Below are 17,144 nucleotides of genomic sequence, written 5' to 3' on the forward strand. Positions count from 1 at the left end.
AGTAAACCACTCGTTGGCTTATCTTAAGTGATATTTTATCTGAGCAGAAAGTCAAGAGTAAACGATGATTTCTGACGTACAACCTGAGTTATAACCGGAACAATTCGCTGATTGACGCAAACGATACTCTCGAAATCTTCATTCCATATACTCTAGAGAGAAAATTTCCACCACCGGTGCTCATAATCGAAAACCTCAGATTAATACCACGCTGAACTTCATCCGCATGATCTGTGCACGCTGATAAGTCATGTCTCAGTGGCGGAACAGTGAAAAGAAAAAGACAAAAAAGGTCAAAGACGAGAAAATAATCCAACAGAGAAAAGATCCAGTTCTAACGGTAAGCTTTTGGTGAGGATTCTTAGGGCACTACAAGAAGAGCAAGAGAGGAAGAGCATTCACTTGGGCGCTGACAAGCGGCAGAAGAATGACCGTTAAACCACGGAAACGAGATTCCGACCGCGGGATGTAGAAAGAGGTACAGTGTGAGGGATAAAAGGGTATACTGTATGCCCGGATGAACTTGCAAAAATGTGTGCAATGGGAAATTACACAAAAGGATCGAAAGTAAAACGCTTCCTAGCGTAATCTTTAATATATTCTTACTTGCCAATAATTCTAGAAATTATTGAGAATTTATTGTGTTTTCAGCCTGCATTTGGAGAAATTAAAAAAATTATGGTATGAAACGGAATTAACGATGAATTCATCAGCAGAAAGTTCAGAGTTCAACATTACTATAAGTTGCAGCGTCAAAGTAAGGAAGATCCACCAAGCTTAAAGAAGTTGAGGTTATCAACATATGACAGCGAGAAGGTGACAGGGAGCATGCCCTTAAGTGATTTTCTCAATCCTCGATTACGATGTAAAAATCGTAACCGCGGACGAAATCGCGAATTCTGGGAAATATACGTTATTTTTTTTTTGGAAATTGGGAGTTTGATTTTTTTTTAAATACATTTCTCTATCCAAACATTACGAATTCGAATCGTAAAAAAAAGAGAAAGAAAATTTCGATGGACATATTTTTTAAACATGTTTTTAGGATCTGAATAATTTGTCAATGGAATAGGAGAGAATATAATTACTTTCTCAAATTTCACGTTCCAAATTTGTTTTCTTTTTTCCGATAGCTGAAATAAATTGAATACTATATGTTCATTTCATTAAGTTGCAGTAATAAAGTAAAATAAATCCATGTTTTTATAGGTTATTCAGGAAAAGAATAACTTAAATTTTCAATTAACCGGAATTGATAATTTATTGACAATTTTTGTTTTTTACGGAAAACGAGAGAAAAAATATTTACAGCCAAGATATTAACTGCTGCGGCGCCCCTGGATTTTTACATGCGAAAATTTCATTTGTACCATGTGAACTCACAAAATATCAAAGCAGCGAGTGATGTTTACAAATCGGGTATAAGGAAATAAACAGAAGGCTCCATGCTCGCGTTTCATTGTTTCGTCGCATGACGAAAGATATCGGTCGCGCTCAGTCAACGACAAGCCATTACAGTTGGCTTTTTCATCCTAAAAAAGAAGAGATTCCCTTCATTATCGACTCATTATGTTCACGATGTGAAATTGGTCTTTATCGCGGCGAATGCTCGCATATGTTTCTGACATTTTTAGGTTTTTTGGAACGGAATTTGCATTTTTAATATTCTATGATGGCACAATTCTCCGGAATTGACTTCATTTTTCTTCCAAAACAATTGGGAATTTTCTTCATCAATGCAATAAAAAAAAGGGAATTGATTTGGAGCTATTCTTTTTATTTTCAAATTACGATTGACAATAGTAAAATGGCCAAATCCTTCATGATGGTCCAGCGTTCTAATTCTACCCATGCAATTTTACGATTCAAAAATAGTAAAATTAACTAAATAAATCGTTCCGTGCATTGCCATCAATGAATTGATGGTATGCTTCCGAACGACTAGAGAAAATGCGCCAATCTTTGTAAGTACTCTCATTTTTCGAAATAACAATCTGTCAACTTCAAATTTTGCATTGACTATGTGCCACATTGGAAAATTTCTTGAAAATTCTAGACAATTTCCTATGATGAAGTTGTGACAGGTGTGTGACTTGGAAACTTCCTTTATTGTTATATTCTATTTAAAGAAAGAAAGAATTGAAATATCTCGAATCCTTAGTCTGGAGGGGTACACATATTTTGGTTGATTGGAACGGAGTACATCGAGATGAACATTTTAAGGAGGTCAAAAATTGTAATCGGTTGAATAGATGTCGATGTATTTGCGAAAAACAATTCAGAACCAAATAGCAATTTATGAAAAATGGCTCGACCAATCGAGCTGAATTTTGGCACAGGCTGAGTCGATAGTAATAGCTATAATTTGACGTCATTTCCGCTTTCTCGGAATAATTTTAGCTGATTATTCCTTTAATTTTCTAAAAGAGTATGCGCACATACACTTGGTGCGCCAATTTTGCATTTTTTATTTTTCAGACAGTTCTACATAATTTCAAAGCAAAATTAGAAACTCTACAAATCAAACAATTACATAGCTTCCGGTCGGAAGTAAAAACTACCAGGCTAGATCCATTTAAGGTTTGTTTTCCAGCTTAAATCAACCAGGACGACTTGTTTGTATAGTAACACACGTTTAGGCTGGGATATCAAGCTCCGTAGAAACTGTGAATACCACTCTCTGCCCTAACATGCCTTTTAGATTATATTCAAATTTGGGTGCAGTTCGGCCCGGTATCGATCCAAGCTTTAATATTTGTAAGGAATTTAGTTTTGTTGTCAGAAGAACGGTAGTTAATAAATTATATTGTGGTATTTTGATAAATGGTGTATTTAATAGAATGGTTGATCAGGTCAATACAATTAAAAGGCTCACGGTGAACTGTTTCATAGTATCGTGGATACTCGTCAATTGGTAGTGGGGGGAGCTCTCAAAAGCTGGCAAAGTCAGAGGGTAACAACTCAATTTCGTTGATAGCAAGGTCTCAAGAAAAAAGGTCAATTTGTTTGCTTTCGCATATTTAAAAGGTATGCAAAATGCACAATCACGTCATGAAGTTTGCAAAACCCAGAAATTTGAGAAAGAAGGAAAATTAAGTGTTTCTGGTTAAATGAGTAATGAGAAGGATGTATGATCAGATTGTGCCATCTATCGTGGTCCTGGCTACCGTAACCTCGAAAAAGACCTTGAAATGATTGTTCTAAATTTCGCAAAACCTCGAACAATTATGCAAAAAATAATTAAGACTGTCTGATTGAAGAATTAATCAGGAGAAAATACAATCAAGACGGTACCATCCATTCCTACCATTGTACAATTTTCAAAGTTGAGGGAATCCTTCAGGAGACCCTTCTCGAGATTGCAAAACTGCAAACAACCATGGATTGCGCGATTTCATGCAATCTCGAAAGGGGTCCCCTGAAGGATTCCTTCGATTTTCAAAATCTGATATGGCTCTAGTTTTCAAAAATTTCCAATGATTGGAATGGATTGCACTGTCTTGATTTTATTCTTCACTGATTAAGAAATTAGCAGACCGTGCTAACTATTTTGCCCATGATTTTTCGAGGTATTGCAATCTCGAGAGGGGTCCCCAGAAGGATTTCGTCGAAATTTCAAAATTTTATATGGCTGGAATAGATGATATTGTCTTGATTTTATTGTCTATTGCTTAATTAATTAACTGACAGGGCTAATTATTTTCCCCACCATTAATCGAGGTTTTGTAAAATTTAGAACAATCATTTAAAGGTCATTTTCGAGGTTTCGATAGCCGGGGTCAGGATGGATAGTCCATTGTGATCATACATTCATCTAATTAATCAATTAATTAGAAACGATTAATGATCTTTTTTCTCAAATTTGAGGGTTTACCAACTTCATGACGTGATTGTGCATTTTGCAAGCCGTGTAAATTGAGGCATCAATGACAATTTCCACAAGAATTTCATCTCACTTAATCGTTCCTCAAAATCTTATGTTTTTTGCATTTTGAAAGAGCAATTTTCAAAGAGCGTACGAGGTGGTATCAATCTTACTCAGTTATTTTCCGAATATCATTTATTTACCAATTTCGGAGGAATTAAAGGATTATTAATTGAAAAAACTTGTTCCGCTAAAACCTTTCTTGCAACTCCATAAAGAAAATTTCTCCGTAAAGAACTTTTTAAGCAATTTAGTTCAGAATTCTGTCTAACAAAGCCAACTGGAAAATATGTTAACCAGTACTCACAGTATACCGACCCGAGTGGAAATTACCTCAGATTACTCTGAAGTTGGATCTGTATTTGATTCGGTATTCGTCAGGTTTGCTTGATCAGGCAATGCTTGATGTGAAACTGATCATATTTTGATCAAGTTACCGCGATCCAAATTACCTAAGATGGATTAGGATCAGGTTTTGATTTGGTCGGCTTGATCTTAGTCTGATCAGACAAGGCCTGATGATAAACTGATCAAGTTTTGATCCAGTTCATTGGAACAGAAATAGTCCATGTAGAACCAGATCAGGTTCTCATTCAATCAGTCTGAGCTTAGTCTGGTCCTGATCAAGTTTGGATACAGTCGTCAGGTTCCCGAAAATTACAGACTACGTTAAGTATATGGGAAGGGATTATGAATAAATAATACCATCATGAATAAAGTATATAATATACTTTGTTCAAGTTTTTTATGCAAATATGTGTAGACGTATTAAACTTACAAGTAAATTATTTTGAAGAGGAAAGTGGAAAGAGGAAACTTCCATTTGTTCATTAGTATTATATTATCATTTAAATCATTTTTCATGAACGGAATTGAATTCTAACCGAAAATAATCTCTTAAAGTATACGCACATCGGGGAATAATTGGAAAGTTAGCGAATACCTCGATAGAGATCATATAGGCAAGATGAAGTTGACTTGATCGTAAGATCAGGGTAGCCAAGCAACCGGAAGGAAGCAACCCCATCATCCACATCACTCCAGCTCAACCTAAAGGAGAAGCCATTCTACACAACTCAGGAAACTGTTCTGGACCCCCCAAGACAACCCAATCTGGCTCGCCAGCAGCAACTCCACCATCCTCGCCGGTCATCGACAAACAGGAGAGACCAGGAACCTCTTCTTTCTCCAGCCGCTAATGATCTAAATACCATAAAACTCTGCATAGAGGACGCTGGTGCCATTGTTAGAGAATTATTAAAGCCAAATAAATTATTTATGGCGCCAATAAATCCAATCAATTTCATTGCGTTGAACATTAACTCTCTTAAACCGAAGCTATCAAAATTATCACTTATAATTACTGAATATAATGCCAAAGTTATTCTATTTTCAGAAACGAAATTAAGTCCTAATATCAAAAAACTTAATTTACCAAACTTTGTATTCATCAGAGAGGACAGATTACAAAAGGTGTGTGGTGGAGTGGCCATAGCCATTCACTCTTCAATCAAATACAACACTCTTCCTCACACCATTAAATCCAACACGGAATATGTAGGAGTAGAAATTTTTGTAGATAGTAAGTCCATCCACTTATATTCTATATACAATCCCCCGAATATACAGTTGGACGACGAACTATTAAAAATTCCGCTTAAGCCAGGCTGCTCGGCTATAACAGCGGAAGATTTCAATGCTAAAGATAAGGCTTGGACTCCAGTGGATCCTAACACTTCCGGTAAAATTCTCTCAAATTTTACCTCATCCTCAAATTTAATTCTTTTCGCTACCAACGAACCAACCCATTATCCGCCTAATTCAAAAACACCATCTACCATTGATTTATTGTTAACTAACAACCAACAATTAATCTCAAATTTTCAAGTTCTTCATGAATCACCATCTGATCACCTGCCTTTATTGTTCTCGATTTTCGGAAAAACTTCTGTTGTTAATCCTATCAAGAGATACAACTTCAAGAATGCTAACTGGATTAAGTTTAGAGATCAACTAGACAACTCAATAACTACTGCTAACCCCTCCTGCATATCAACCAAGCTTATTGATCAAAACATAAATTTATTTACCAAAAAAATTATAGAGACATATAAAGCAAACACTCCAGTATTTGCTGCCCATCGCAAACCCACTCCATTACCAGCCCACTTAATAAAATTAATTAAACAGAAAAATAAAATTAGGAACTACTGGCAAAAAAATAAGGATAATCTTTGGTTGAAATCCTGGTTAAATAAACTAACTAAAGAAGTCCACGCCAAAATCATTGAATGGAAACAGAAAGAGTGGGATAACAAACTCAAAAATATTTCTCCCAAGGATCACACTATCTGGAGAATTACAAAAAACTTTAATAATACCCCGAGGCAAAAAATTCAAAATTTCAATTTAAACAACAAAATAGTTAGCGATTATGTCGATAAGGCAGATACCCTCTGTTCTCACCATGCAAACATTCACCAAATCGCCTCTGAAAGAGGGAATCCTTCATTCGAACAGCAAACAAATTCCTTCATCAACAAAAAACTTTATGCCAACAAAACGGATATCCTGAACGGATCCTTGTGCAATCCCAAGGAAGTATGCACCATTATACGTAAATTACAAAGGAAATCAGCCCCGGGTGTCGATGAAATCCCTAACATAGTCATAAAAAATTTCACTAAAAAGGCATTAGCGTTCCTCACGAAAATCATGAACTCCTGCCTTCTCCTACAATATTTCCCAGATGTCTGGAAAAAAGCGGTGGTAATTCCCGTCCTAAAACCGGGCAAATTCTCTTTCCATCCAGTAAGTTATAGACTTGTCAGCCTCCTCCCAAATATTGGAAAGATACTTGAAAAAATCATACTCACGAGACTAAACAAATCCATCCACCAACTGAAAATTCTCCCAAAAGAGCAGTTTGGATTCAGGGCTTCCCACTCCACCTCTCACCAACTTATAAGACTGATTAACTTTGTTAAAAAGGCAAGTATAGCTAAGGAAACGTCTGTGGCTCTCTTTCTGGATAGTGAAAAGGCTTTTGATTCTGTATGGCCAGGAGGCCTGGTCCATAAGCTTGCCTCCTTAAACATTCGTGAATTTCTGTGTAAAGTTATTCACTCTTTTTTACAGAATAGATATATCCAGGTAAGGATAGACTCATCCTTATCCTTACCCCAAAAAATCGCCGCTGGAGTACCACAGGGCTCTGTATTATCTCCCACTTTATTTAACCTTTATATAACTTCCGTTTTTCTAAATTGCCCGAAAAATGTTAACATAACAGGCCCTGCTGATGACCTAGCTATATATACATCTAGTACCTCAGTAAATAAGGCAGTCTCGCGGCTGGAAAATGCTTCATCTATAATCATTAAGGAATTAAATAAGTGGAAAATCAAAGTTAACGAAGATAAAACTGAAGCAATTATCTTCTCACGAGGTAAACCCCAAAAAATTGTGATAAAAATTAGGGGAAAAGAAATTTTTCCAAAAAATTGCACCAAATACTTAGGCTTATGGATTGATTCCAAACTCTTACGGAACCATCACATCAACAAGCTGAACACTAAAGCAAAAAGCCTACTAGCCCGCCTCTACTGGCTATTCAAGGCAAACTCGCTTAGTATCAATTTAAAATTAACATTGTACAAATCACTCATCAGACCGGTACTAACCTACGGTTGCCCAATATGGCATAACGCGGCGTACTCACACCTAGCAAAATTACAAATTAGCCAAAACAAATTTCTCAAAATCATCGGTAACTTCAATCACAGAACTCAAATTTCCACCATTCACAATACACTGAACATAAATCTCATCCATGACTACATTTCGGCTCTGACCGAAAACTTCAAATCCAGCCTCACAAACCACACAAATACGGAACTACATGATATAGACGTTAATCTAAGATCATGGTGGTCGAAATAACCATTTTTCTTTTCTACTCTTATTCCCACCGCCCCCCTTTCAACCACCCGCAACTTATAGGGTTTTTTTCTATAAACATTTTCCCTATTGTAAATCTCTTCCTATACACCCATACAGATAATGTTAACTGTTAGTTAATACAAACCACTCATGTAAACTTAGGTATAAAAGCCTCACGGCTGGTGGCCTAGTCTTATGAAACATCATGTACCAAAAGAATATGTAGATACTGTACATATATTGTAAAAATCAGGGTAGCCTAGTGGGTTCGGCATATGACAGGTAACTGGAACATCGCAGGTTCAATCCCCAGCAGCATCAGCAGAATAATAAGTGTTTTTCACTGTTAATAATGAAAGGGATGCATTAAAGTAGATTAACTGTCGTGATAAAATTGCATTGTTTTTGGTTTTCAACGAATAATTATTATTCGCATCATCTAATTTAAATAAGGTCGACTTGATCAAATCTTGAACCGGTTGACCTGATCAAGTCGTGATTAAAAAAGGCCTTACATGACTGATCAGGATTTGATCCAGTTACCATATCAGATCCTGATCTATCACCAGGCCTGACTTGATCAAAATTTTCACTGGGGTACTCGGAGAACTTATCGGCGATAAAAAGAAGCATACCATTGCACTAAAACTATAATGCCAGCCAGAATTTATGACACTACATGATACGTGGCCGCCCTTCAAATTCATGGTAATCTATACTCGACAAGTTTTAACAGACCAGTTTCAGCTCATACCAAGAGTGTTCCCTGATATGCTCCCCAATAATGCTTATAAATAGTGTAGAACCCATGAGTGGTTAGAGAATCATTTTCATATCATATCGTCTCAACTTCGAAAATTTGAATCGGGCCGCAAGTTTTGAAGATGTATGCGAAAAACCATTCAATCACTAGATTAGATTTTTTTTTAGATATATTTTGCTTTAAGACTACCACTACGGTTTTAGAGGCGCTTCTCGTCATGTAGCCTTAAACCTCTCCTTACTATCATCTTTCTTTTTTTCTGTTTGCGGTCTCATGGACCGAATTTTTTGATCCAAAAAAAAGTGTACTCACGCAGCAAGAAATGGTTTTTGAGTTGGAATTAGATTTGGTTTTTGGGTCGATTCAGAATTCATCTGTATCTAATAATTAAAAACGCATTTTTCCACTCCACTATTTCTTGCCTAACCTATTCCCAACCTGAATTGCAGATTTTTTTGGCTTATTATGCAAATGAAATTTTTCGACAAGATATATTGAAAAATCGAAGTTGTTTTCTGACAACTCTTATCCAGAAATGAATTCAAATAAAATTTTTTCCTCAATTTTCTAATTTAGAAGTACCCTATTGCATTATTAATGGATTTTCGATCATTTCATTTTAATCAATAAATGACCAGTTCGCGAATAAAAATAACACAATTAGTAAAAAATGATTGAAAAGGAAAAAACTGAAAAAATATTTTTTTATATGCTGGATAAAAAAAAAACCGCCTCAATTTTCCAGTATCGATTATGAAAAAGCTAACTTTGGGAAAGAAGAAGCTTTTTGATTGCTGTAAGCTAATTAAGATGCTCAAAAGAATAACAAGAAGAATAAGGCATTTACGTCGAAAATATGTGTCAAAAAGTATATTTTGGAAAAATTACTTCTGCTGAGATAAAAAACTTGGTTTTTTTTTCATATTAAAGAATGTTCTTCCTGTAATATTTCGATATTTGAGGACGGGAGAGATATTTTCTGTAGTGCTTCTGACGATCTTTCGTCTGGGAATTGGCATAACATATTTGGAACATTTCATTCCAACTAAGCCAGGCATTTTTTTTTTGGGTTCGCGACAAATCATTGGAGACTGGAATTTTTAAGTTGTAAATATGTAAAAAAAATGCCCCCAATTTTTTCCCCATAACCATCACGAATTCCTGAGATATTTACTATTAAACATCTAGGTTGAAAGAAATCATAACTTTGGAACGGTGCATTGAATTGGACAAACAAAAACCGTGTTAAGTTTTAGAGCCGATGTCTCAATTTGTGCGAAGGGTTGTAAAGAGTGAACACCGATTTTTTTCAGGAAAACAGAAAAAGGTGAATATCTTAAATACTTTGCATGGGCGGGCAATATGTCTCGATGGATATAGATACAGATGGCACACTTACGAATATTTTGAGAAACCGATCGAAACAATTGATTCATTCCGAACACATTGGAAAAAAACGATTGAAAAATCTCGCTGGCCCTATGTACAGAGACCTTCTAAAGTCCTATAATCTGACGAAATTTATTACTCCATTTCCTAAAAGTTGACGATCGGCTAAGCGGCGGTGGGAGGAGCAATTCATACAGAGATGGTCCCCAAAATTCGTATTTTTATGTTTCAAACCATTTTACAGCATTCTCAAGGGAAATTAGAAAATTCAAAAATTGAAGGATTGCAAAGCTTCACTTGCTAAGGGAAAATAAAATTTAAAAATTATAGGTAGCAAAATGCACACTTTAAAAAACGTGAAACACGATTGATTAGGATTTTTATGGGTGATTTCTTGTTAGAGTACCATCATAAGCTAGTAGTAATAAAAAAGCTGGTTCATTAACGAGAATATTTGAAAATTCTAAGCTAATGTGTCGATAAATTACTGGCGTTATTGCTGTTCTGTTATTCGTTTTTTAAGGATACAAGACCGAACGCGTTCTCTGCGTACCATTGTGAAGATTTCATGTTAGTTTTATGGAAAATATATCTATAATATTACATAAAATGTTTCTAACCTCTTTCTTAAATTATAGATCTCATGCCTTCTGCTGTGAATTAAATCTTTTTTTTAAGGTGTATTCTTTATTTTAATGATTTTCGATTATTAAGGAAGTGAGAGCTGTAGTTTCGTCATCTGAACTCGGTATGAATCATGAACAGAAAGTCTTTTTGAAATAAGCGACAAATAATTGTCATGAGTTTCTAATTAGTCCGGAACTCCCGAACTTATTTATTTTGAAATAGGAGCTGTCGACGTTTACACCTGCCAGACATGTAATCATAATTTTCTATATCGGCAGAACTCATCACGTCCCCTCTCAGTTTGAACTCCCCTTAAAGTTCGAAAAAACTAACAATGAAAATTGTCCGAATTTGGCTCTTCAATCACTTTTTTTTTCGCTACAGGAGAGATTGAGTCCTTCTATTAAAAGGTGATACACATAAATTGAGTTGTCAAAAGTAAGATGTCAGCTAACTTGATGCGTAAGACTTAACATACCCCCATTTCTCATTGGCCATATTCCGAATAATACTCATTTCTCATTGGTCGAATTAGTAGGGACGTATAAGTTGTAAAAAGAAAGGGAATAAGCAGCCACTTACCTCCCTAGGGGAATAAAAGTACGAGGTTAAGGCAGGCCGAGTGATATAATAGTATATTGTCAACCAAAGGAGAAAAACACGGCATTCTAGTCCACGTATGTGTTATTATGGTACAGAGAGGGGTTTGAATGTCCTGTTTCCTTTCCTGCACATTGTTTGTTCCGTCATAACTACTCGGAAAAGTTCGATTTTTCTTCATAAATAACGAGAGGAATGTGAGTTATGTCATTCCGAGGCTCCTTAAAAGCAACACAAATCTGAGGGATGGAATAAGCCATTTTTGTCCCGTCATTTGGGGAGTGAAGTCGAACTTTCTATGTGGTTATGACGGAAAATTTATTTATGCCATCGGTGACCGTAATGGCGCGATTCTAACCTCGCTTCGCTCGATTAAATCGCGGATTCCGGGCGCGATGACATAAAATTTTGTATGAAACGCGTGTTGCATAATATACTATTTTGCTTTTTACATTTTTTCGTTTTACGACTAGGTGTTCCGAATATAATCGATTTATTTTTTCCCCGTATAAATTATTTTACAGCAAGAAACCTAGAGAAAAGGGAATATGATTGCATGTACAAAAAAATGAAGTAAACATAAGGGATCTCAAAAATCGGAAAGAAAGGCACAGTTACTCCATCATAGGAAGAACGAAGTAACTAAAAATGAACTTTAAAATTAGATATATCGTTAACTGCAGGTAATTTGTTTCGATTGTTTATGTCATTCTCTTTTCGAAAATGTAATTTCTTTTTATTTTTCTTTCAGATGTTTCATTAGTCACGATAGATACGAGGGCCTGGTTTACCATGGACGAAACCCAAGGAAATCATATATAATATCTAATGAGGGCGGCATTATGATTCATTAAATATGGCGCTTTAACCAAGCATACGGAAATGGTCTTTATAAATGAGTTTGACCAGAGAATGGTTTTGTAGAATCTACTACTTTGCATTAAATCGATTAAGTGATTATATTATGATTAATATATTTTTTCTGCCTACATGTGCCGAAAGTGAGCATTCTAACCTCACTTCGTTCGGTTAGAAACGTCACTTTCGCCGCGTATCGACAGAAAAATCGTATGCAACCCTCGGGAGGATAATCAGACAAGCATTTCCCACGTGCATACCACCCTCGCCTTCGGCTCGGGTGGTAGTTTTGCACGTGGGAAGGACTTGTCTACTTTTCCTCCCTAGGTGAGCAATATACTATTTCATACGTAATAATGGAAATTACTAGAAAATTATATACGACCAAACATCGAAAATGGTATGAATTTCCCGCTCATTTCATTAAAACATTTTGTAATGATTCTGTGATTTTTTTTCAGTAGAGATGTTGAGTAAAACCGATTTCATACAAAAACTCATTACAATTAAATTTTTTAATGCCGCTTTATTTGTTGAGATATGTCCGCTGAAAACAAAATAGGTTATTTTTCTTATCCCGATTTTGGCAAATCGTCGTGCAGTATTCGTGGTTACACGACACCTTCACGTTGGTGTTTCTTTATTGAAGCAAATATTTCTCTGTAAATTATCAGTTGTTTTTGATAAATTTGTCAAAAATTCACGGACAGAAGATGATAGATTGTGTTGATCCAAATAGGCAAGTTATTCGTAGAAGGTGCCAGGAGAAAAATCTTAATGAGAAAAAAAAACCACCTAATACCACTCAACCTTCAAAATTAACCGGATATTTCCTTCACGCTTTTCTACACGACAGCGATCGGGAAAAATTCATTGAAAAATGCGCACTCGAGATTTTGCTAAAAAGGTTCTCTTCCTCGTTATTGTGCAACCGGGTTTAAGCAATCGGCAAATATTTGATAATTTTGAAGATTCTGGGGTATTGCAACTAAAGATTTTCTAACGAAATCGCTAGATTTTTACATACTTGCTTTTGGTATACTCACTGCTCCAATTAGAACATTTTAATTCTCTAACAAATGTATAGTAAACTGCGATAAATGCGTTTTTCCCTTTTTCCTGTTTTCTTTGTTACCCTTCCCTGCATGTCTAAAAAGCCGAAAACAGGCAAGCGTAACGAATATAGGGGACAAATGGCTGCAGGTATCGGTATACCTGAAAAGTAACATATTGTATGTTTCTGTCAGGGTAGTCATAAAATTGGTCGCCCTATACAGCGGTACCTGACACCGCTACGACTTTCTACTGAAACCGATAACAATCCACTACTACCTACCCATCCCTCTTTCGAAGCTTTTTGTGACTCACGTAAACTCGTTCGCGCAATGGGAGTAAAGAAGTGAAAAGTATGCATAAGATTCTCCGCAATTAATCGTACTTTCGAAGATTGTAAACACAGACCTATCTATTTTTCTGCCATAAGTTTAGCAAGAAGTGCGTTTTCAATTGTATTAAAGAACACATTCTCAAGAATTCGCAACACAACGATATCTTGTACTAAGAGAATAGAATTTTTTTCAGGGGATTTTGTGTTCGCCTGAAAGACGAGAAGTATGCGGTAAAGGGCGTCTCTATTTGTATCAAGAAGCTCGATGATTCGAAAATTCACAATAAACTGAAATCATACTCTAAGAACAGAAAGACGTCTGTCAAGAAATTATACACCAGTTCCAAATTATCAGATAATGTATTCATGATAACAATGTAATTCCTTAAACCAACCTACCTGTTCACCTGCCTACAAGTTTTCGAGGAGTCGCCGTTCGGTGGAGAATTCATTGCTCAAATTTTCTCTCTTAGTGCAAGACATTGTTCTCTTGCAGATTTATTGCTCGAGTTTTTCACACAAATAACAATGCACTTCTCAAAAAGTTTTTTTTTCCCAGCGTAACTATGTTTTTGAACATATTTATAGTTTACAGACGTAAACGATTTTCGTAGAATCCCAATATATTCCTCTAAAAAAATTATTGATTTTTATTTGAAATTTTATCAGAACGCAATCAAAAGTCGATTCAAATTTATAAACATCTGTTATATACCGTACTCTTCTATGGTCGAATAATTTCAAGTACCTCGAATATCTACACAAAAAAGTAGTAACAGTACAAATAAAAAGAAAATAGTACAAAACAAGTAAAAAAGTATAAGTAGAGGAGTTGAAAACTATTTTGGCAACGTATTTGGTCAAAATCTGCGCCGTTGCTAAAATACTTCTCAGACCGTGTGGCATATGCTACTTTATATGACAAGGCCCGACTAACCGAGTATTTTTATTGCCCAAGGGAGATAAGTAAAAAAGAAAACCGATACGCGGCCTTACTTCCTTAGAGCAATAAAAGTACTAGGATAGGGCCGGCCGAGTGACATGAAATTATTTTTCGCGACCTGACATCTCCAGTTATGTTCCAAAATACACACATTAACCGTGAAATTCCGAAAGACAGGACTTGAAATTCGGAAGTTAAACCTTCAGAAAGTGTTAATTTGAAAGTTTACAAACTCAAAGTGAAAAATAGTTATTTCAAAGGGGAAGTTTGCCAGTTAAAATCATGAATTTTACACATTTTGTAGCAATCACAATCTTTGGCATCCACATTCCATCAATAATTTGTAAAAAAATTTCAACAATTAGATTTTGGCTATTTATGTATGTGGACCATCTTCAACGAAAAAAATCAATACAAATAACATGTGTGAACCGTAGCAAGTATGCAAGAAGAGTGTTTTTGAAATTTTATAGAAAATTGACGGAATAACAATGTAACGTTTGGTAAAAATGACGGATTACTGTTTTTTCAATTTTTTTCCTCAGAAAACGGTCTGTAAATTGATGGTTAGATGATTGAAACTTGCTGAAACCACAAGATTTACTATCCCCTTCGAAAGTGTTCATTCCAGTTTTTGATTCAAATTTTGCGAACATCATTGTCAAGTTCGCTATAACTAGTGCTTCATAAAGATTGAACAAAGGCAACGCTATCCACCACTCGCTGAAAAAGTAAGATAAAATAGACAGTTCAGCACCGACGAAAATTGGAAAAATTTGTGATCACTAGATTGAGACGGGCTAAAACTGGAGAAGAGAAGAAATTTCGTTTCTTCCCCCTGTAGAAATTCTATCGTACATAACTATTTCTAGACCTCTAGAATTCTTAAAAAATGTCGGTAACCAGAAAATATCACCTGATTTCAGAAACCCCCTCTTTTGCTTTCGGGCTAAATCGTACTTTCGCTCAGATTCTGCACAAATTAAGAAAAAAAACTCCATGCCACCATTGCACTCCATTCACATCAAATAATTCTACCTACCTGAGATTAGTAGATCATGAACAAATCGGTGATTCACCAAAGGATACTCCAAAACATCCAAAATTCAACAATTCATTTATTGCAGCCTTTCTACCTCCTCAATTTTCACTACGGCGAAATCTTTGATTTATCTTCCTCACAATGCTCTTCTCATATTCGCCACAACAAAAATTTCCCCAAAATTCTCCTAAAAACTCCACGGATTGCTTTACTCCACTGAATAATTTGTCACGGTCGATAGAGATGCGCGTAGGATGAGGCCAAGCGCCATTTTATCCCCGCGTGTACCTCACTGACGGCGACCGGTATAGTACAGGCATCTCAAATAAAAAAAAAACAAAAAAACAAATGGCAGAGAATTCTCGTCGAAGTCGCATACACCACTGCTCGCAATTCAAAACTCAAAATTTTCACAGAAAATCACAAAACTTTATATTTATTTTTTCACCTTATAATTCACGATTCATCTTTTGTTTATGTTCATATTATCGAACTAAAAGTTTATAATGTGCTTATGCATCGTACGTATACATACATGCATATACATATATAGCCTCTAACAATATATGCATAGGTTTATGATTTTTATGAAACAGTGGTAATTTTAACGTTAAGCCTTAGACGCAACCATTGTTTAAATACACGAGATAGAAAAAGTTTAACGACAACAACCCGTCCTGCACCAAGCGGCGACATGAACTGATCTCTACGGTTCGGTCGAGTCTCGGCTGTTCGCATTCGAGTCGAGCGCTGGAAGTTGCCTGGCTGGTTTTCACATACCGCTATTGCGGCTGTGTTACACTCGTCCCACTAGTCGAGACGTATGCGCTGTCAACTTTATTATTGTATTCCTACTATCCTTCTCATTTACCCCTCAAAATGGTTGCGACAATTTTCTATTATTATTTCCCATGATTCTCGATTTTTTCATTATTTAAAAGGTTCATTGATTAATGGTTTTGAGAATATTCGAACATTTGGGAGAGCGAAACCTGAGGGGCGATGAGGTCATTGATTTTTCACGACAGACGAAAAGTGTAATACGCGCGTACGCGCATCTCAGCGCCGCCTCAAGGCGGCTATGAGAACTCTCGTGAACATCTTTTTGAGAACTCAACGCCGAAAATTACCAGGAAATTTTTGACACACGCAGAGAAAGATTCAATAACTAGTATCACTATCGCGTTTCTTGTTCGCGCGCTCAACAGTGCTCCTTATGCGGCTAATTAGTAATCGTGAATTCCAGCGGGTTCCCGCTTTAATTCCTATTTTGTTGTTTCTTTTCATTATATACATGTTTAGATGCATATGAAAATACCATTAAAAAAAAATTATAAATAATTTTTCTATAAGTCACATGAAGACCTTTTGACTCCATCGTCATTCACCATTATTATGTCAACCATTTGAGAAAGATCATTCTCAAAAAGTAACCAAGAAACAATAAATTGGTCAAATAATATTGGTCATTGATGAATAAAAATAAATAAACAAATAAATTAAAATCCTCTATATAAATACAACGTGATGATTTTTTTCGACTCACAAAATTTTGTCATATTTCCGTGAGTTTCGTTATGTGATTGATTGTCCATCAGTTCATTTTGTCAATGAGAAGTTGATTTAATAGAAGCAATGATTTTTCCATAACATTATATGATGCATAAG

At 35.7% G+C, this 17,144-nt stretch overlaps 1 protein-coding gene across 3 annotated transcripts in view; it reads right to left on the reverse strand.

Annotated features, from left to right (window-relative positions):
- Positions 1–16,181, reverse strand: part of Eph (Eph receptor tyrosine kinase) — a 114,115-nt gene extending 97,934 nt beyond the window's left edge. For all 3 annotated transcript variants that reach the window (XM_011310530.1, XM_011310528.1, XM_011310527.1), the window contains exon 1: positions 15,477–16,181. The gene's annotated coding sequence lies outside the window, so the exon portion shown is untranslated. The remainder of the gene's footprint in view (positions 1–15,476) is intronic.
- Between the last annotated feature and the right edge of the window lie 963 nt (positions 16,182–17,144).

This window comes from Fopius arisanus, unplaced genomic scaffold (genome assembly GCF_000806365.1).
Source record: "Fopius arisanus strain USDA-PBARC FA_bdor unplaced genomic scaffold, ASM80636v1 scaffold00076, whole genome shotgun sequence".
Lineage (NCBI taxonomy): Eukaryota > Metazoa > Arthropoda > Insecta > Hymenoptera > Braconidae > Fopius > Fopius arisanus.